This window comes from Oncorhynchus mykiss, chromosome 6 (genome assembly GCF_057628025.1).
Source record: "Oncorhynchus mykiss isolate SJ-2025 chromosome 6, ASM5762802v1, whole genome shotgun sequence".
In the NCBI taxonomy this organism is placed as follows: domain Eukaryota; kingdom Metazoa; phylum Chordata; class Actinopteri; order Salmoniformes; family Salmonidae; genus Oncorhynchus; species Oncorhynchus mykiss.
The window spans coordinates 46,508,553-46,530,074 of NC_143027.1; the positions used below are offsets into that span (position 1 = coordinate 46,508,553).

General features: G+C 41.7%; 1 protein-coding gene across 4 annotated transcripts in view; it reads right to left on the reverse strand.

The window, feature by feature from the left end:
* apba1a (amyloid beta (A4) precursor protein-binding, family A, member 1a) overlaps positions 1-21,522 on the reverse strand; it is a 100,767-nt gene that overhangs the window by 48,902 nt on the left and 30,343 nt on the right. For all 4 annotated transcript variants that reach the window (XM_021606637.3, XM_021606631.3, XM_090238029.1 and 1 more), the window contains exon 2: positions 11,680-11,820. The gene's annotated coding sequence lies outside the window, so the exon portion shown is untranslated. The remainder of the gene's footprint in view (positions 1-11,679; positions 11,821-21,522) is intronic.

Below are 21,522 nucleotides of genomic sequence, written 5' to 3' on the forward strand. Positions count from 1 at the left end.
AAAAAAAAGAAAACTCAACCTTTCTCAAGGCTATGTGTGTGTGTGTGTGTTTAAATTGAACAAGCCTTTAAGATAAGCCTATGTATTTGGCTGTAACTAAACATCACAGTCAATATACCCTGAAGGAAATTCAAAGAGCTCAATGGGATCATATGGTTATTTCAATATCAGTTAGAAATGGGATTTTGGCATTGTTACAAAATCAGCTGGGCTATAAAAAGTAACAGGCATTTATTTTGAAGAAAGAGAGGCCTTCAAGACATCCAAGATCCAACCCCCACAAACACACTCAGACAGGAAAGTTGCAGACACACACACACACACACACACACACACACACACACACACACACACACACACACACACACACACACACACCATCAACTCTTATAAAAGTTCAAATGTGCACCATTTCATTAGTTAAAGATGAAAAGATGTGTACAGCTGCAGGGGTCTCAAATCCAAGCTGTGTATACCGATTAAATAAACTACAACTCTAAACGAGTCTACTGCACACATCTCTGATATGAAATTCAGTGAATAAAACATGAAAAATGACATTATTTTGATACATTTTTCATGGTTATTTATTTTCTATAACGCCAGGCTCCAGTGACTCAGACCCTCCGCCTTCTCCTCCCAGGGTGATTCCCAGCATGCATTGCAAAAACAAATTGACTGCCGTGGCCTGCGGAGGCAAGAGAGATTGAGAATCAATATTTCAAAACATCCATTCTTTATTTCTTCCCACAGAACAGACATACAGAGTCTCCTCCTCTTGAGATGGACTGGTGCATAATGGCCCTCTTTCCTATCTGCACATCAAATCAGAGATCAGGGGTTGTATATATCAAGCATCTCAGAGTTGGAGTGCTAGGGTTCATGTAATGTTATTTATTGTGTGGTCTAAAAAGGCCAAACTGATCCTGGGCTCAAGTTTAACAAACCTAACGCAATGGTAAATCTAAGCAATGGGGGTTTGTCAGAAATATTTCAGCTATTTTCACAGCCGGAAATATGAGCGCAATAGCTAGCAATGATACAAAAGGGCTGGTTGTTGATAAATAAGTTGTAGGTGTAACGAGGGCTTGGCCACTCATTGGAGAAGCATGTCTTTGGTAACCGGATGAGAGGCGGTCTTTGGAGATGGGGATGGATACTTGAACAAGCTAAATGAAGTATAGTGGTCGGCATATGTGAGTATGTTTTAGGATGTGCAGTATATTTTCAAATTAAGGCACTCTGACGAATAGACAATTTAAAGAGCAACAGCCCCTAAAAAACTACTTCTCATTTAGAAAACAGACTATGTGGCATTGATATCAGTCAGAAACATGAATTATACTGTCAGAATTGACTACAAAGTGTAAAGAGGATAATTTTGGTCATGAAGTCAGTCTCGTGAAACTTTTGGTCCTGACTGCATTACAATGTAAATGAAGGTTGGGTTTGTTTCAATCCTGCCCACAGCTGGCAGGACACAAGTAATCATGGAGTGCAGCTGCAAGCGAACCGATTGTAATGTCTGTGGTAAATTTTATTTGACTTTGGATATCCCTGGGGCTAGTTAGGAAACATCTGTAAATTGGTCAATATATAAAAATTTCAATAGCTACAAATTTCAATGACTTAAAAACCTCAAATCACCTATAAATTGTAGAAATTAATATGTTCTCATTTACATTGTGCAATTTATTGACAGCCCCCAATTAGCCCCGGAGATAAGTTATCCAAAGTCAAACCAATTTTGTCACGGTCAGACATCAGCCGGCTGAAGCTAATTGGCTAAATATTTTGTCTAACTCTTCCCACCTGTGAACTCACACATCAACCCACACCCCAAAACCAACTCAGGTTTAATTCAGTCATGGCCGCTAGAATTTCCTGATCAATTTTAATAGACAAAAAATGTGATTTCTAAGTGACCCCAAACTTTTTAACGGTAGTGTATATATTGGCGCATAGCCAGGGGGACAATGTACTTAAGTATCAAAAGTAAAAGTAAAAATATAAACCATTTCAAATTCCTTATTGGAATTTGGCACAATTTTCTTGTTTTATTGACGGATACCCAGGGGCACACTCCAACACTGACATAATTTACAAACAAAGCATTTGTGTTTAGTGAGTCTGCCAGATCATAGGCAGTAGGGATGACCAGGGATGTTCTCTTGATAAGTGTGTGAGAATTGGACAATTTTCCTGTCAAAATGTAATGAGTACTTTTGGGTGTCAAGGAAAATGTATGGAGTAAAAAGTACATTATTTTCTTTACAAATGTAGTGAAGTAAAAGTTGCCAAAAATATAAATTGTAAAGAAATGTACAGATACCACAAAAAACTACTTCAGTAATACTTTAAAGTATTTTTACTTCAGTACTTTACACCACTGCCCAAATGCCTTCACACCAGTACATTAGCACACGTTGTATACTGTTACACATGCACTTATCACATAGTATTCCATACATAAGTTAAGGCCATGCAACCTGAGTTGAAACGTGAGTGAGGTGCACATGTACAGTACAAGCGCCATATATTTGTGGTGGACACTTGAAACAGTCGTATGATAATGTTGTGGTATGTCACAAAATCATGTTATGACCACTTATATCAATATTAATTTTATATATCAATATTTTGCTAAGGTGTAAACGGTACAGCCAAATGGTTACTTGCAAAGTAGCAATATCAGAAATAGATCGTGTCAATATAAATAAAATATACAGTATGTACAATAACAATATTAATAACGATATCAGTGATAGTCATATGCATACAATCAGAGGTAAAGTGGCTGAGCAGCAGGACAAAGAAAATTGTAGCAGCAACGTATTGTGAATAGAGGCACTGCAGATAGTGCTGATGACTGGTCCGTCCAAACTACGCATGAACAAGGGAATCTACAGTTGAATTCGGAAGTTTACATACACTTAGGTTGGAGTCATTAAAACTAGTTTTTCAACCACTGCACACATTTCTTGTTAACAAACTATAGTTTTGGCAAGTCGGTTAGGACTTGAATGACACAAGTAATTTTTCCAACTATTGTTTACAGACAGATAATTTCACTTATAATTCACTGTATCACAATTCCAGTGGGTCAGAGGTTCACATAGACTAAGTTGACTGTGCCTTTAAACAGCTTGGAAAATATCAGAAAATTATGTCATGGCTTTAGAAGCTTCTGATAGGCTAATTGACATAATTTGAGTCAATTGGAGGTGTACCTCCAAACGAACTTCAATGCCATACAACACTCCTTCCGTGGCCTCCAACTGCTCTTAAACGCTAGTAAAACCAAATGCATGCTTTTCAACCGTTCGCTGCCCGCACACACCCGCCCGGCTAGCATCACTACTATGGACTTACAATATGTGGACTACCTAGGTGTCTGGCTAGACTGTAAACTCTCCTTCCAGACTCACATTAAACATCTCCAATCCAAAATTAAATCTAGAATCGGCTTCCTTTTTCACAACAAAGCCTACTTCACTCACGCCGCCAAATATACCCTCGTAAAACTGACTATCCTACCGAACCTCGACTTTGGCGATGTCATTTACAAAATAGCTTCTAATACTCTACTCAGCAAACTGGATGCAGTCTATCACAGTGCCATCCGTTTTGTCACCAAAGCTCCTTATACCACCCACCACTGCGACCTGTATGCTCTAGTTGGCTGGCCCTTGCTACATATTCATCGCCAGACCCACTGGCTCCAGGTCATCTATAAGTCTATGCTAGGTAAAGCTCTGCCTTATATCAGATCACTGGTCACGATAACAACACCCACCTGTAGCACGCACTCCAGCAGGTGTATCTCACTGGCCATCCCCAAAGCCAACACCTACTTTGGCCGCCTTTCCTTCCAGTTCTCTGCTGCCAATGACTGGAATGAATTACAAAAATCGTTGAAGCTGGAGACTTAAATTTCCCTCACTATCTTTAAACATCCACCATCTGAGCAGCTAACCGATCGCTGCAGCTGTACATAGTCCATCTGTAAATAGCCCACCCAATCTACCTACCTCATCCCCATATTGTTTTTATTTACTTTCTGCTCTTTTGCACACCAGTATTTCTACATGCACATCATCATCTGCTCATCTATCACTATAGTGTTAATTTGCTAAATTGTAATTACTCCGCTACTTTGGACTATTTATTTCTTTACCTCCTCACGGCCTTTGCACACACTATATAGACTTTCTTTTTTTTCTATTGTGTTATTGACTGTACGCTTGTTTATCTCAACTAGCCTACCTGATTAAATAAAGGTGAAATAAAAAACAAATACAAAATAAACCTGTGGATGTATTTCAAGGCCTACCTTCAAACTCAGTGCCTCTTTGATTGACATCATGGGAAAATCAAAATAAATCAGCCAAGACCTCAGAAAACAAATTGTAACCTCCACAAGTCTGGTTCATCCTTGGGAGCAATTTCCAAAAGCATGAAGGTACCACGTTCATCTGTACAAACAATAGTATGCAAGTATAAACACCGTGGGACCACACAGCCGTCATAACGCTCAGGAAGGAGACGCGTTCTGTTGCCGAGAGCTGAACGTACTTTGGTGTGAAAAGTGCAAATCAATCCCAGAACAACAGCAAAGGACCTTGTGAAATGCTGGAGGAAACAGGTACAAAAGTATCTATATCCACAGTAAAATGAGTCCTACATGGACATAACCTGAAAGGCCGTTCAGCAAGGAAGAAGCCACTGCTCCGAAACCGCCATAAAAAAAGATAGACTACGGTTTGCAACTGCACTGTACTTTCTGGAGAAATGTCCTCTGGTCTGATGAAACAAAAAATAGAACTGTTTGGTCATAATGACCATCGATATGTTTGGAGGAAAAAGGGGGAGGCTTGCAAGCCAAAGAACATACCCCAACCGTGAAGCACGGGGGTGCTTTGCTGCAGGAGGGACTGGTGCACTTCACATAATAGATGGCATCATGAGGGAAGAAAATTATGTGCATATCTTGAAGCAAAATCTCAAGACATCAGTCAGGAAGTTAAAGCTTGGTCACAAATGGTTCTTCCAAATGGACAATGACCACAAGCATACTTCCAAAGTTGTGGAAAATGGCTTAAGGACAACAAAGTCAAGGTTTTGGAGTGGCCATCACAATGCCCTGGCCTCATCCTATAGAACATTTGTGGGCAGAACTGAAAAAGTGTGTACGAGCAAGGAGGCCTACAACTTGACCTAAGACGTGGAAATTTTACTAGGATTAAATGTCACGTATTGTGAAAAACTGAATTTAAATGTATTTGGCTAAGGTGTATGTAAACTTCCGACTTCAACTGTATCGTCGGAGAGCCTGTTTCTGTCCTGCCCTTGACTTTGGTGCAGGGAATGTGATGTCCATAACCTCTTCGTCGCAAAACTCCCAGATCTTCTCAAAAAGATAGTTTGTCTAGCTGTATCAAGTCCAGGTGCTGCTTTAACAGGCAGACCATCTATGGGAGGAAGGATGTCAGCGTTGCATAGCAGTTGAAACCTAGTACCATCAATCCGAACGCTCCTTGGCGACAACGCCAGGCTTCAGAGCAACGAAGCTGTAAAACAGGGAATAACAACAAAAAATCTGAAGACATTACAACATTCATTCACCTCCTAAGTTTAGATAAGAATAACCTCATACAATAATTTTTTACCTGAAGTTCTGATACTGCTTGATCTGTGGCAGCGGCCTCAAGTACCAGCCATAGCTTTCCACCAGCACCGTACCATCGTCCAATCCAACCAGCTGTGGGATGTTGACCCCTGTCACAGTGCTGTCCTTCACAACACCAGCAATCTCAGACAAAGTTTTCAGTCACGTCTTTCTAAAGCTCTGCTTGAAGAGGCTGAAGCACCAGTCAGGGGCAAACTTGGTGTTGCCTGTGATCAGGTCCAGATTGTGGTGGAGCTTGTGCATGGTCCACCAGGCATAATACCAGAGCACAAACTTGTTATTGTCTTCGCCACTGCAATTATCACAATTCTGGTCCACACGTGTTTTCCCAACTCCATAGTTGGTGAAGAAATGGTGCAAGTAGTTGATGACTGCGCTGCTGCCTTTGCTTACTTGGGCCAGCTCTCTTTTTGATGACTGTATGACTGGTGGATTAGAGTCAGGCGTGTTCTACTGATTTATGCTGAAAGACAAATTCCAGATACAAATATTTTAGCATTATTATACAATAGATGCGAAATGGCATTCTGAGATAACATCACTCATGTTACACACACTTCATGCCACACACATATGCAAACTTAGGGATGACATGCCAGTAACAAACGCTGACACTACACATTCATGTGTATAGGACCAAATTATGAAAGACAAAAATTGTACTTTACAGAATTCTGTAAAGTCAGTGTGGAAGAGGTGAAAAAAATAATTGTTGTCTATGAACAATGACAAGCCACCGGGGTCTGACAATCTGGATGGAAAATGACTGAGGATAATAGCAGACGATATTGCCACTCCTCTTCAATTTAAGCCTACTAGCGAGCGTGTGCCCTCAGGCATGGAGGGAAGCTAAAGTAATTCCGCTACCAAAGAATAGTAAAGCCCTCTTTACTGGCTCAAATATCCGACCAATCAGCCTGTTACCAACCCTTAGTAAACCTCTGGAAAAAATTGTGTTCAACAAAATACAATGCTATTTCACAGTAAACAAATTGACAACAGAATTTCAGCATGCTTTATAGGGAAGGACACTCAACAAGCACAGCACTTACACAAATGACTGATGATTGGCTGAGAGAAATTGATGATCAAATTATTGTGGGCGCTGTCTTGTTAGACTTCAGTGCAGCTTTTGATATTAACGGTCATAGCCTGATACTGGAAAAACATATGTGTTATGGCTTTTCACCCCCTGCTATTATGTGGATAAAAAGTTACTTGTCTAACAGAACACAGAGGGTGTTCATTAATGGAAGCCTCTCAAATATAATCCAGTTAGAATCAGGAATTCCGCAGGGTAGCTTTTTAGGCCCCTTGCTTTTCTACATTTTTACTAATGACATGCCACTGATTTTGAGTAAAGACAGAGTGCCTTTGTATGCCGATGACTCAACACTGGTCTAAGACACTGTATCTCAGTGCTAGAGGCATCACTACAGACAACCTGGTTCAAATCCTGACTGTATCACAACCGGCCATGATTGGGAGTCCCATAGGGCGGCGCACAATTGGCCCAGCGTCGTCCGAGTTCGTAATTCGTCTAAACCCTAAACCTCAACTACATCTTGTAATAAATAATGTGGAAATTGAGCAAGTTGAGATTACTAAAATGCTTGGAGTAACCCTAGATCATAAACTGTCATGGTCAAAACATATTGATGCAGTAGTAGCTAAGATGAGGAGAAGTCTGTCTATAAAAAAGCGATGCTCTGCCTTCTGAACAACACTATCAACAAGGCAGGTTCTACAGGCCCTAGTTTTATCACACCTTGACTACTGTCCAGTCATGTGGTCAGGTGCCACAAAAAAGGACTTAGGAAAATTGCAATTGGCTCAGAACAGGGCAGCACGGCTGGCCCTTGGATGTACACAGAGAGCTAATATTAATAATATGTATATCAATCTCTCCTGGCTGAAAGTGGAGAGATTGACTTCATCGGAACTTTTATTTATGAGAGGTATTGACATGTTGAATGCACCGAGCTGTCTGTCTAAACTACCGGCCCACAGCTCGGACACCCATGCCACAAGACATGCCACAAGAGGTCTCTTCACAGTCCCCAAGTCCAGAACAGACTACGGGAGGCACACAGTACTACATATAGCCATGACTACTATTCCACATCAAGTACCTGATGCAAGCAGTAAAATTAGATTTAAAAAACTGATTAAAAAAACACCTTATGGAACAGCAGAGACTGTGAAGCAACACAAACATTGGCACAGACACGTGCATACACACACACACACACACACAAATGATAACATATGGACTATACATACACATGGATTTAGTACTGTAAATACGTGGTGGTAGTGGTGGAGTATGGGCCTGAGGGCACACAGTGTATTGTGACATCTGTGAATGTATTGTAATGTTTTAAAAAATGTATAAACTGCCTTAATTTTGCTGAGCCCTAGGAAGAGTAGCTAATGGGGATCCATAATAAATACAAAGCCACCTACCCTCAGCTAACATTAGCTAGCTAACAGCAAGCTTTAACTTTGGGTCTTTTGTTAAGACATGTTAAGACATGTCACGTTAACGTTAGCTATCTAGCTCAATCTATAGAGTAATGTTACTAGCAATACAAACCGATTGTCAAGCTAAAGTTAACCAAATAACGTTAGGTTTAATGTTAGTTAGCAAGCCAGCCATGGAACTCCAGCTGGCTAGCTAACAGCAACATTTAGCTTGCAATGAAAACAACTTTGACAAAATTAGAAATGTATAATATCTGAATCTGTAGCTCGATTCTTACCTGTATACATGGATGCAAGCTTCACGGCAGACTGCAACCCATTTTATAAGACATCCTGTGTTGTTTCCGTTTAGTTTGCACAGCTTGTTTGGCCCGTTGTGTTCCACTGATTTCAAAATGTGTTATTTTCAGAGTGAGAGAGAGTCAGCATGGCACGATCGTCGTCCAGAAAGTAGTCCATCACAACTTTTTCCCACTGACCTTTGTCGATAGCGCCTGATAAATTCAGGGCAGCAATGTTATTGAGAGCAGTAGCAACATATTTGCAGTTCTCCATGGCTAACGTTATATCTTTCAAAAGAAAATGCAGTAGAAAGGATTATCTATGCATTACGAGCAGCTCATTTTATAGACACAAGATGCAACATCGCAGACCAATCCAAACTAATCTCTCAGCATGTCCAGCCCACTCATTATCTCTGCCAATCATGGCTAGCGGGAAGGTTGCTGTCTTTCTCTGTGGCTAAACCAACTAGGCTCTTAATTTAACAATTGCATTCGTATTTACAGATGACATACAAGTTTGATATTAAAGCACAAGAAAGTTAATGTATCTCTGGAACATACTAACATCTCTGTTGACGAGTCTACGATTCGTAAAACACTAAACAAGAATGGTGTTCATGAGAGGACACCATCGAAGAAGCCACTGCTGTCCAAAAAAAAACATTGCTGCAAGTCTGAAGTTCGCATAGACGGGAAAATTAATTCCCAAGTTTATCAGTACATTTTGCAGGAGAATGTAAGGCAATCTATCTGTCAATTGAAGCTCAACAGAAGTTGGGTGATGCAACAGGACAACGACCCAAAACACAGAAGTAAATCAAAAACAGAATGGCTTCAACAGAAGAAAATACACCTTCTTGAGTGGCCCAGTCCTGACCTCAACCCGATTGAGATGCTGTGGCATGACCTCAAGAGAGTGGTTCACACCAGACAACCCAAGAATATTGCTGAACTGAAACAGTTTTGTAAAGAGGAATGGTCCAGAATTCAACCCCAAAAATTTGGTTGATGTTATTGTTGCAAAAAGGAAGGTGAACCAGTTATTAAGTCAAAGGGTTCACATACTTTTCCCACACTGCACTGTGAATGTTTCCGCAGTGTGTTCAATAAAGACATGAAAACGTATAATTGTTTGTGTGTTATTAGTGTAAGCAGACTGTGTTTGTCTATTGTTGTGACCAAGATGAAGATCAGATCAAATTTTAGGACACATTTATGCAGAAATCCAGGTAATTCCAAAGGGTTCACATACTTTTTCTTACCACTGTATGCATGAACACTCTGAACAAGAGCCAAGAGTGGACAAGTATTGGCCATACAGTGGTGTGTGTGTGTGTGTGTGTGTGTGTGTGTGTGTGTGTGTGTGTGTGTGTGTGTGTGTGTGTGTGTGTGTGTGTGTGTGTGTGTGTGTGTGTGTGTGTGTGTGTGTGTGTGTGTGTGTGTGTGTGTGTGTGTGTGTGTGTGTGTGTGTGTGTGTGTGTGTGCGAGCGCATGAGTCAATCAGTGTGTTTATTTGATCCCTTGGCCAGTCATTTAACGATTCATTAACTCTGAGCCTAGTCCCTCTCTAGTACGTGTAACCACTGTAGATGTGACAGCCAACCATTACAAAACAAATAAACAAAAATTTGCAGGTTCACATGTTGAGCTTAAATTTCACATGTTAACACCATCTTTACACATGGGAGGAGAATGACATGTTTTCACCTCACATGTGAATTGCAGTTTCACATGTAAAATTTGTGGTTTCACATGATAAAATCATTCATATAATCGTATACTCACGTTTCACGTGAAAATAATTCACATGTGAAAATCACATTTGCTGTTTCACATGTGAAAAAAAACCCACATTTGCAGGTTCACATGTAAGAAAACTCCACATGTGAAAATCCCACTTTCACAAGAAAATTCCACATTTTCTTGAATGCTTGTAAACAAAGTCAATGTAAACAAACACTGTATAGCCTAAAAACATGGTTAAATTGATCATTTTCATATAATGGATGGTCAGTCCTTGCATCCATAGCATAGTCTCAGCTTTTTACCGAAACTGTTCAATTAAGGATTGCAGCTTTAAACACCTTTAATAGAGGTACAGTGTTATTATTGTATATGGTAAAATCCTCTAGTGAGTGAGTTACGTTTGTGCCATTAATATTAAGCAAAACTTCTGAAGTCGAGAACAACATTTTTAGTATTGCAAACACAAAGAATGATCTTGAAAGCAAAACATAAACCCAAAAGTATTGGTAACAAAATAAAATATTGCAAGGAAATACTATTAACTGTAAATGGACAACGCGATTAAATAAAACACCTTCCTCTTTCCTGTAATTTGACTGACATATTGTTGGTTTTTACCCTGGCCTTTCGCGGCTTTTTTTCTAGTTGGAATTTTTGGTACATTCATTCCAGCAACATAGCACCCTGCATCACAGTGCTGGTTTACTTCTGAAGCTAAGCATGGTCGTTCCTGGTTGGTCCCTGGATGGTTACCAAACTAAGCTGAAGTGGTGAAAATAATACTATGAAAAATGAGCAAGTGAGACAGAGGGAGTGTGAGGGAGCAAGAGAGACAGAGGGAGTGTGAGGGAGCGAGAGAGACAGGGAGTGTGAGGGAGCGAGAGAGACAGTGGGGGTGTGAGGGAGCGAGAGAGAGTGTAAGGGAGAGAGAGAGAGATAGAGAGAGAGAGAGAGAGAGAGAGAGAGAGAGAGAGTGTGTGAGGGAGGGAGAGAGAGTGTGTGAGGGAGGGAGGGAGAAAGAGAGAGTGTGAGGGAGGGAGAGAGAGATGGAATAAGATAGAGAATGGGGAGCACCAGAGTAGCAGCTTCAGCCAGGTTAATGAGGCATCACTGAACAAATTAACCACTGTAGCACGATGACCAGCTGGCTATCAAGCATACACACACACACACACAAAAACTTACAGCATCTCTAGCTAAACATTTATCTCTATCCAATAATTCCAAACGGGCTGGCTGGTGAAATTCCCTGGGTAAAGGAAAAAGTCTACCGGTACATTATCATTATTGCAATCTGGCAGAAAATCCAACCAAGCTGCATGATTGGAAGAACAAACTGAATGTGCAAGAGATGCCATGCTCAGACGAAAATAACAGTTCAATAAAATACGTTGTCATTAGGTAGCAGAGAGAGAGAAAAAAACTAAGGAAGGAAGGGAAGCATCTTCAGGGGTGTGGAAGCAGACAGACACTCACCTTCTAGAACCATCTATAGGTGTGGAGGGTGGTGAGGTGGCTTCTCAGAGCAGAGGTCAGGGGGCCGGAGTTGGGGTTGGACCCTATGGTTCCGTGGATCTCAGTGGCCTTGTGGCTCTTGTCAGTGTAGGTCACTGGCTCCTTAGACAGAAAAGGGCATACATGGCTGCGTTAGAACACACCAGCTCACAGAAAAGAAGTGGAGACATTATAGATAAGGCTAGGGAGAGGCAGATGAGGATCTAATGTAAGAGGAGTGGATGGAGAAATAGAGAAAAACGGCCGAAAAAAATTTTTTGCCCTCCTTCACACACACATACTACAAAAGGTTGAAACAAGCTTATCCCATTGGCAGAGTGAGAGAAGAGAGAGAGAGAACAGCTCCAGTTTGTCTCTTAGTAGTCCTATCTGTAATAATCCTGGCAGAACAGCAGCAGCAGAGAGGCTGTGGAAAATCAGCCTTGTGTTCTTGTTAAATCTCTGGCTTTATGATGTGACTTCTGTGGCTATGTGACAGATGAAACAGAGTGAATCTGAACAAGAGCTCTCACACACAAACACAGGCGCACAAACACACACAACCGCACACACACACACACACACACGCACACACAAACGTGCACACACAAACGCAGACCGCACACACACTCTCGCCCAATTTGTCAAGGCAATGTGAGATGTCTGGGACTCAACTGAGAGAGCCATAACCTAGATTTTCACGGAGCGGATACCAAAATCATGTTTTTGTTCTGAATCTAGTCTGGCCTTGATAAAGTTTCCATCATTTAGATGAGTTTAGACAGACAGCAGAGCAGAGTATTACTTAATGGCAGCACAATGTGACTCTATGACAATATCTGAATAACACCTGAAGAAAATAAATAACAAAAATATGACATCTCCTCTTGCATCCAAAAAGAGATGATGTCATAAACTGTTGCCTGATATAAAATATGTACTACATGCTGTATGTCTATAGGTTGGGAGGAACTGAGGAAGTGGGTTGGACAGAGTGGTGTTTTCATGATTAGGGCTGTTGCAGTGACCGTATTACCGCCACACCGGCGGTCATGAGTCATGAAGGCAGTCAAATTCTATGTGACTGTTTAGTCACGGTAATTAAGCTTCTCCAAGCTCTGATGCCGTTGATGGTCATTAGTAGCCTACCAAACTTGTTAACTGCTAACACTATTGTCCCTCTAATCACTATGACATCAATGCAAATGTAATCAAACATTTGATCAAACATTTCAGGAGAGCCCATGAGCTCAGATCCGGCAATGCGGAAGCATACAGCTCATCCAGGGCCAACCTGAAAAAGGGCATCAAGATGGCTAAACATGACCACAAACTGCGGATTGAGGAGCACTTCAACAATAACTCCAACCCTCGACGCATGTGGCAGGGCATCCAAGCCATCACAGACTACCGGCCAAAAAAAACTTAAGTCCTGCCTCCCTCCAACACTGGATCCCCACCAGTTTGCCTACCGACTGAACAGGTCTACAGAGGACGCCATCTCCACAGCTTTACACTCTGCCCTGACCCACCTGGACAAAACCAACACCTATGTGAGAATGCTGTTCATAGACTTAAGCTCAGCATTCAATACAGGCATTTTTATTTTTTTACCTTTATTTTACTAGGCAAGTCAGTTAAGAACAAATTCTTATTTTCAATGACGGCCTAGGAACACTGCCTGTTCAGGGGCAGAACGACAGATTTGTACCTTGTCAGCTCGGGGATTTGAACTTGCAACCTTCCGGTTACTAGTCCAACACTCTAACCACCAGGCTACCCTGCCGCCCCATTCCCTCTAGGCTGGTCACAAAACTCCATGACCTAGGGGTCTGCCCATCTCTCTGTAACTGGACTTTGGACTTCCTAACCAACAGACCCCAGTCTGTCAGGTTAGACAACTTCACTTCCTCAACCCTGAACCTGAACACCAGTGTGCCACAGGGCTGCGTGCTGAGTCCCCTCCTGTACTCCCTCTTCACCTATTCCTGTACACGGTTCCAACACCATCGTCAAGTTCGCAGATGACACCATGGTGATCAGTGACAATGATGGGTCAGCCTACAGGGAGGAGGTCAAGCATCTGGCTGCATGGTGCGCTGACAACAACCTGGTCTTCAATACAAAGAAAACCAAGGTGCTCATTGTGGATTACAGGAAGTCTAAAAGCTGCAGCCACGCCCCAGTTCTCATTGATGGCATTGAGGTGGAGCGTGTGCCCAGCTTCAAATTCCTGGGTGTCTACATCTCAGAGGACCTCTTCTGGACCCTCAACATCTCAACCCTGGACAAAAAGGAACAGCAGGGGGCTGAAGGAGGCCTGCCTATCTCCCAAGATCCTTTTACTGCTGTACGGTCGAGAGCGTTCTGACTAACTGCGCCACAGTGTGGTTTGGAGGATGCTCCATGGACGACCAGAAGGGTCTTCAATGGGTGGTGAAGCTCCCTGCCATCGTAGACCTCCAGCGCAAGCGGTGTCTGCATAGGGCGCGTGGCATCAACAGGGATCCATGCCACAAACGGTTTGCCCTCCTACCATCAGGCAAGCGGTACAGGTCTCTACGTTCCTGCACTTGTAGGCTCAAGAACAGTTTCTTTCCAGCTACTGTAACCCTGCTGAACTCTGTGACACGGCACTAGCCATATCCACCCGCCCACCGCTTAGTACTGCCTCTCAGGGACCTTATTGCATTACTCTCTTTGCACTCTTCACGGTACTACTGGACTCTAATATTGCTACTGGACTCTAATATTGCTGCTATCCCTGTATTTCAGATGCATGCCTCCTTGCACTTTCAATTTGCCTTCATGGCACATTTAGACTTGCCATTTGTACTTGCCATTTACCTTCATGGCACATTTAGACTTGTCATTTGTACTTCCCATTTACCTTCATTGCACATTTAGACTTGCCATTTGTACTTGCCATTTACCTTCATGGCACGTTTATACATCCCACTTAATAATATACATTGTATTTAATTGTTTCACTTGTAAATTTGTTGTACTGTTTTATTTGCACATCTGGTTAGATGTTAACTGCATTTCGTCGTACTGTACTTGTACTTGTTCAATGAAGTTTAATCTAATCTAATTACCAGGACGTGCACTCTAAGCATGCACTGACCAACTGGCAGGTGTCTTCACTGGCATTTTCAACCTGTCCCTGACTGAGTCTGTAATGCCAACATGTTTCAAGCAGACCACCAAAATCCCTGTGCCCAAGAACACTAAAGTAACCTGCCTAAATGACTACCGACCCGTAGCACTCACGTCTGTAGCCATGAAGTGCTTTGAAAAGGCTGGTCATGGCTCACATCAACACCATTAAAGCTCATCACTAAGCTAAGGACCCTGGGACTTAACATCTTGGCCATGTTCTGTTATAATCTACACCCGGCACAGCCAGAAGAGGACCACCCCTCATAGCCTGGTTCCTCTCTAGGTTTCTTCCTAGGTTTTGGCCTTTCTAGGGAGTTTTTCCTAGCCACTGTGCTTCTACAGCTGCATTGCTTGCAGTTTGGGGTTTTAGGCTGGGTTTCTGTACAGCACTTTGATATATCAGCTGATGTAAGAAGGGCTATATAAATAAAAATCAATTTTTGATTTGCAATGCTCAGTCCCCACCTGTAGTCCCTGTTCACTCATGACTGCACGGCCAGGCACAACTCCAACACCATCATTAAGTTTGCAGACGACACAACAGTGGTTGGCCTGATCACCGACAGCAATGAGAGAGGAGGTCAGAAACCTGGTCGTGTGGTGCCAGCATAACAACCTCTCCTTCAACGTGATCAAGACAAAGGAGAGGATTGTGGACTACAGGAAAAGGAGGTCTGAGCACGCACCCATTCTCATCGACGGGGCTGTAGTGGAGCAGATTGAGAGCTTCAAGCTCCTTGGTGTCCACATCACCAACAAACAATCATGGTCCAAACATACCAAGACAGTTGTGACAAGGGCACGACAAAGCCTATTCCCCCTCAGGAGACTGAAAAGATTAGTCACTTTAACTCTACCTACATGTACATATTACCTCAATTACCTCGACTAACCTGTGCCCCCGCACAATGACTCTGTACCGCTACCCCCTGAATATAGCCTCGCTACTGTTATTTTACTGCTGCTTTTTAATTATAATAATTTATTTGTATCTATATTTTACTGAACTTATTTTTCTTAACTGCATTGATGGTTAAGGGCTTGTAAGTAAGCATTTCACTATAAGGTCTACTACACCTGTTCTATGTGACAAATAAGATTTGACTATTTTCGTCTCATATTTCAGCCCCTTTTCAGGTTTCCCGACTTTTCTTTTGACAAAAATGGTCAATTTATCAGAAAAATGCATAAATTAATTCAAGCTACAAGAGTGTAGGTCTAATGACAATCTCCAAATGCCTACAAGTGTTTGTAACAGATCTCTTTGCATTCATCCAATGGCTGGTGCAAGTACGCAAAGAGCATTTGAAAGGCATTTGCGTCGTGGAAAGAAACACAAGTTTGAAGTGCTATGGGAACATTGGTGTCAACATTTGTTAATGACGGGCAGCTGGCGAGAAATGTCATATACCCTTTGTGTCTATGATGGTATATACTCTCCGAAAAGACAATGAACTTGTCAATGTGTTTAGTACCCACAATGCCACATACACGTCACACAATATTCAAAATGAACACATAGGACTGAGTGGGGCATCCACAGTTACATGTGTGAACTAATTTTCCACTTTGACAAACGTGTTCAGTGTTATGGTAGGCAGGCATTGCTTAATTGATTGAGTGGGTCGAACTTGATCCAGTGTATTGTGCCATATCTCAACGTGTTGCTGTACTCATGAGTGGCATCGTTTTCCATGTTTGAAGCGGGCCTATTTGTTTGGCAAGACAGCTGCATCTCATTGTAGTAGGCGATAGGCGATGGTTTGGTTATTTGGAACTACAATCACATTTTGTTTACTGCATGCACCTGTGTAATGATCATGCTGTTTAATCAGCTTCTTGATATGCCACACATGTCAGGTGAATGGATTATCTTGGCAAAGGAGAAACGCTCATTAACAGGGATGTAAACAAATTTGTGCACAACATTTTAGAAAATGCGCTTCCCTATCTTCTCGCAACCATGTATAACTCCCTGCAATATGTCAAGACACAATTCTTTGTTGAATAGTAGATTTAAAAAAGCCATAAACTGTAAATGACCACTGTGGCTAGCTATGCTGTCTCTGACCATGCTTAAGGTTAGCCTAGCTGTAGTTAAACTGTAGCATAAATGCTCATTTCTGATAAGGCCTTTAACATTTGTCTTGTTTTACCAGTCAGTTGACGGAGTAGAGAACTTTAAAAGAAAACTTTAAATTAGTTGAATTGCCTATTCTTGGATAAATGAAATCTTATTGAATTAATTAAATTAGAAGACCTTGGCCTCCTCTCCCTGTCCTGCTCTTCCAGTGTATAATTTACTGTAGGCATAATGTGATAGGGAGCTGCTTGACTCTGGCCGACAGAAAACAAACAGTAAAACATCAGATATTGGGACAGTTCTGGTCTGTGTGTGTGCATACTAGAAGACAACAGTTGTTTCCTCTTATTGGGAGTAAGAAGAACAGACAGGAGAGTGGTTGAACTAGAGGTTTACTATAGCAGAGACTGAGCTAAATAGCCAGTGAATCCTGTGATTGAGAGGTCTAGATTCTGGGATAGGGAAATAGTCACTGATTTGGCTGTGATTTAGCCACATCCATACACAGAGCTGCTCAGACTGGAGCACTGACTCAGACAGAGGGCAAAACATTTTGGAACCATACGTGCAAACATTAGAAAAGGTTTAAGTTGAAACAGTTTTTGCATCTCAAAATGGACATCAACCAATTAAAATCGTTGATTTACTTGCACGTGATAGAAGTCTACATACTATCTAGTTCCATCAGATAACATGGAACACGTTAGCCCTATGCTAACTTCACCAGCTGACTGTGATTATATCCAGTAACAAGTTATGCATCAGCCAATTACAAATGTTGACATAGATGGACTTAATCAAAAACTTTTCAATGAGATTGTCCTTAAAGGGATACTTCAGGATTTTGGCAATGAGAGCCTTTATCTCTAATGTCCTTCATACTGGACACAGAGACATAAAAATGGTATCCATGAGTTAATCTGACTGGGGAAGTAGATCAAATGTTTGCATTGTATGTTGTAAGGAGGTGCCCCCTTCCACTGTGCTAATGAACTTCTCCTGGGCCCGAGTGAGTAAAGCCAACCATGCTGGCACGTGTCCCTTGTGAATTAGCTGTGAATCAGGATCTCTGAATGGCTATGTTCAACTGTGTATTTACTGTTGGCTTCCATGACTGTATCTTTCTCTCTCTCCCTCCATCTGTGATATAGGAACTGGGTAGGATATAGGCGCTGAAGTCAGGCTCATTCATGACCTGTATATGTGACGAGGGGGACCTGGAGCTGATCTATGCTAACATGTCAAACATCTCAGAAAGGACAAACGTGATTACTAACAAGACGGTACATCATAAGTGTTTAGTAATATTACCCTTTCAATACATGTCACTCATCAACTTATCCTCATTTTTCTACAGACGGAGGACAGAAGAGTCCTCTGACTGAAAGACAGGTTGATACTGATGTCTGAATTGGGACAGACCTTGCACTCAGCATTAAAATTATAAAAGACATCGATTGCTTGTTATTGTCTTTTGTTATTATTGAATCGAATGGTACTATCAATAGGGTGGGGGGCCCTATGTATTCTTCAAACATGCCAGGGAACTCCGTTCTTATATGGGACACACTACAGGAAGGTATAATATCAGCACAGTTATATTAGCAGAACACTGCTTCTACAGTATGTGAAGGATGGTTTATTCTACATGGAAATTTGAAAGTTATCAAAACATTGTTTAGAATATCTACATAAGTTCAGCAATTGCACTCTTCCCATATTACTCTGTAGGCTACTGAGCGATTCAACGATTGGTCAGTAGCTACAGAGTGGTATGAGAAGAGTGCCATCCTCTGGTATTTCACATCTGCCTGTGGTTATTGAACTCTGTCATATCCATGATGGAGTGTCATGCACTCCAACCCTCCTGTCACCTGGCTGCACCTATAATACATACTACATAGATGGAATCACCCACTGGAGACTGGAAGACAGAACCTCACCCAGAGAGATGTGCATTTCAGTGGGTGGTTAGAAAACCAAATCCTGGGATTTGGCCAAATAGACAAATATAATGCCCTTCTAGTTCATGTTAGACAGCTGAAGTTGTACTCTACACACATTTTTATTTGCTAGGTAAGTGTAAGCATACTGTCTTTATAAGCACATCAATATGATATTTAAAGCATGAAATGTTTTGTCTTGGTCACATGGAAACATACATTTTTTGTTGATCAATGTATGTATACCAGTACTTGCAACTCTCACGCATTGGCCATGAAACACACACATTTGACCCTCTTCACACGCCACACTTCTTATATCTCAAACATTGGAAAGTAGTGCTTTTATTTTTCTAATTAGTCCAATGTTGAAATTGGAGGATATGAGCCTGTAATTTAACATCACAAGTGGAACTTCTGAACCGCGGCACATTGAAGTATATGATTGGTCTAGTTGTGTAAGGGATCAAGGGAATTGGATGCACTTTTTAAAGAAACACCACTCAAGATTAGATTGGAGCTGAATAGAGAGAGAACGTTCTCTGCTGAGTTTATAAAACTGTAAAAAGAGCAGCACTGTTTACAACAAAAGTAGGTTGCATGCACCAAAGTCAATTTAATCCACATTGCATTAGTCCCCTTGTTTGGTGATTGGAATTTAGGTTGTGATAACGAAAAGGCAGCAGACAGACCTACAATATGTTTTAGCAGGAAAGTTTGGTAGGGTGACCTGATTTGTAACTACGAAAAACATTTTGTCTAACAGACAGTGAACCCAAAAGTGTAAGTTTGATTCTAGAGGGGGGACAATAGTGAAATAATTTGGTTAGGGTGTAGGGGCAGATTAATGCAATCTTGTCTTCAGGAGATTTGATCTACTTACTTTACTTAGTCTGATCAGTGAAACAATTCTCATTCTTAACAATGGACAAAGATATTGAGTAATTATATGCTTACTCAAAAAGAACACTACTGTTATTCCCCACACGTATTTTATTTATCTGAGCAGCTAACCGATCGCTGGAGCTGTACATAGTCTATCGGTAAATAGCCCACCCAATTTTACCTACCTCATCCCCATACTGTTTTTATTTATTTACTTTTCTGCTCTTTTGCACACCAATATCTCTACCTGTACATGACCATCTGATCATTTATCACTCCAGTGTTAATCTGCAAAATTGTCACTATTCGCCTACCTCCTCATGCCTTTTGCATACAATGTATATAGACTCTTTTTTTCTACTGTGTTATTGACTTGTTTATTGTTTACTCCATGTGTAACTCTGTGTTGTCTGTTCACACTGCTATGCTTTATCTTGGCCAGGTCGCAGTTGCAAATGAGAACTTGTTCTCAACTTGCCTACCTGGTTAAATAAAGGTGAAACTTCTTCCAAAATTTGCCACAAAGCAAAAAAATGGTTTTTAGAAATGTTTGCAAATGTATATAAAAAAACTACTGAAATATCACATTTACATAAGTATTCAGACCCTTTACTCAGTACTTCATTGAAGCAGCCTCAAGTTTTCTTGGGTATGACACTACAAGCTTGGCACATCTGTATTTTGGGAGTTTCTCACATTCTTTGCAGATCCTATCAAGCTCTGTCAGGTTGGATGGGGAGCGTCGTTGCACAGTCATTTTCAGGTCTCTCCAGAGATGTTCGATCGGGTTCAAGTCCAGGCTCTGGCTGTGCCACTCAAGGACATTCAGAGACTTGTCCTGAAGCCACTCCTGCATTGTCTTGGCTGTGTGCTTAGGGTCATTGTCCTGTTGGAAGGTGAAACTTTGCCCTAGTCTGAGGTCCTGAGCGCTCTAGAGGATTTCTCTGTACTTTGCTCTGTTCATCTTTCCCTCGATCCTGACTAGTCTCCCAGTTCCTACCACTGAAAAACATCCCCACAGCATGATGCTGCCACCACCATGCTTCACCGTAGGGATGGTGCCAGGTTTCCTCCAGACGTGACGCTAGGAATTCTGGCCAAAGAGTTCAATCTTGGTTTCATCAGACCAGAGAATCTTGTTTCTCATGGTCTGAGACTCCTTTAGGTGCCTTTTGGCAAATTCCAAGTGGGCTGTCATGTGCCTTCTACTGAGGAATGGCTTCCGTCTGGCCTCTTTACCATAAAGGCCTGATGGGTGGAGTGCTGCAGAGATGGCTGTCCCTTTGAAAGGTTCTCCGATCTCCACAGAGGAACTCTGGAACTAACAAAACTAAACGAATTGCAAAGACAGGCAATCCAGCTCCTAAAGTTATGTAGGTCAGGAGCAACCAAATTATATATTTTTGGTGAGTTTGGACATTTACAGGCGAATGTGAACGAGAGACATTGTGCAAATGATAAAAGTTTTGACACACATGCTTGTCTGAAGGAAGAACAATACTGGCTCTGAAGCAGCATGTGTACACGTAGACGCTAGGGTACGGGCCTGCCAGCTCTGCTCGGAGACGAGGGGGGAGGAGCAGACAAGCGCAGAACGGAGAGGAGAAGAAAACAAAAGGAAATCAAGCAGTGGCAGCTGTACAGATAACTCATCCAAAGGGCTTTGACTTCTCAAACACTATATGATGCCTCGTCACCTTATTAATTCAGCCACTTGCTTAGATAAGTTAAACTTAGGGGTCACGTTAACGC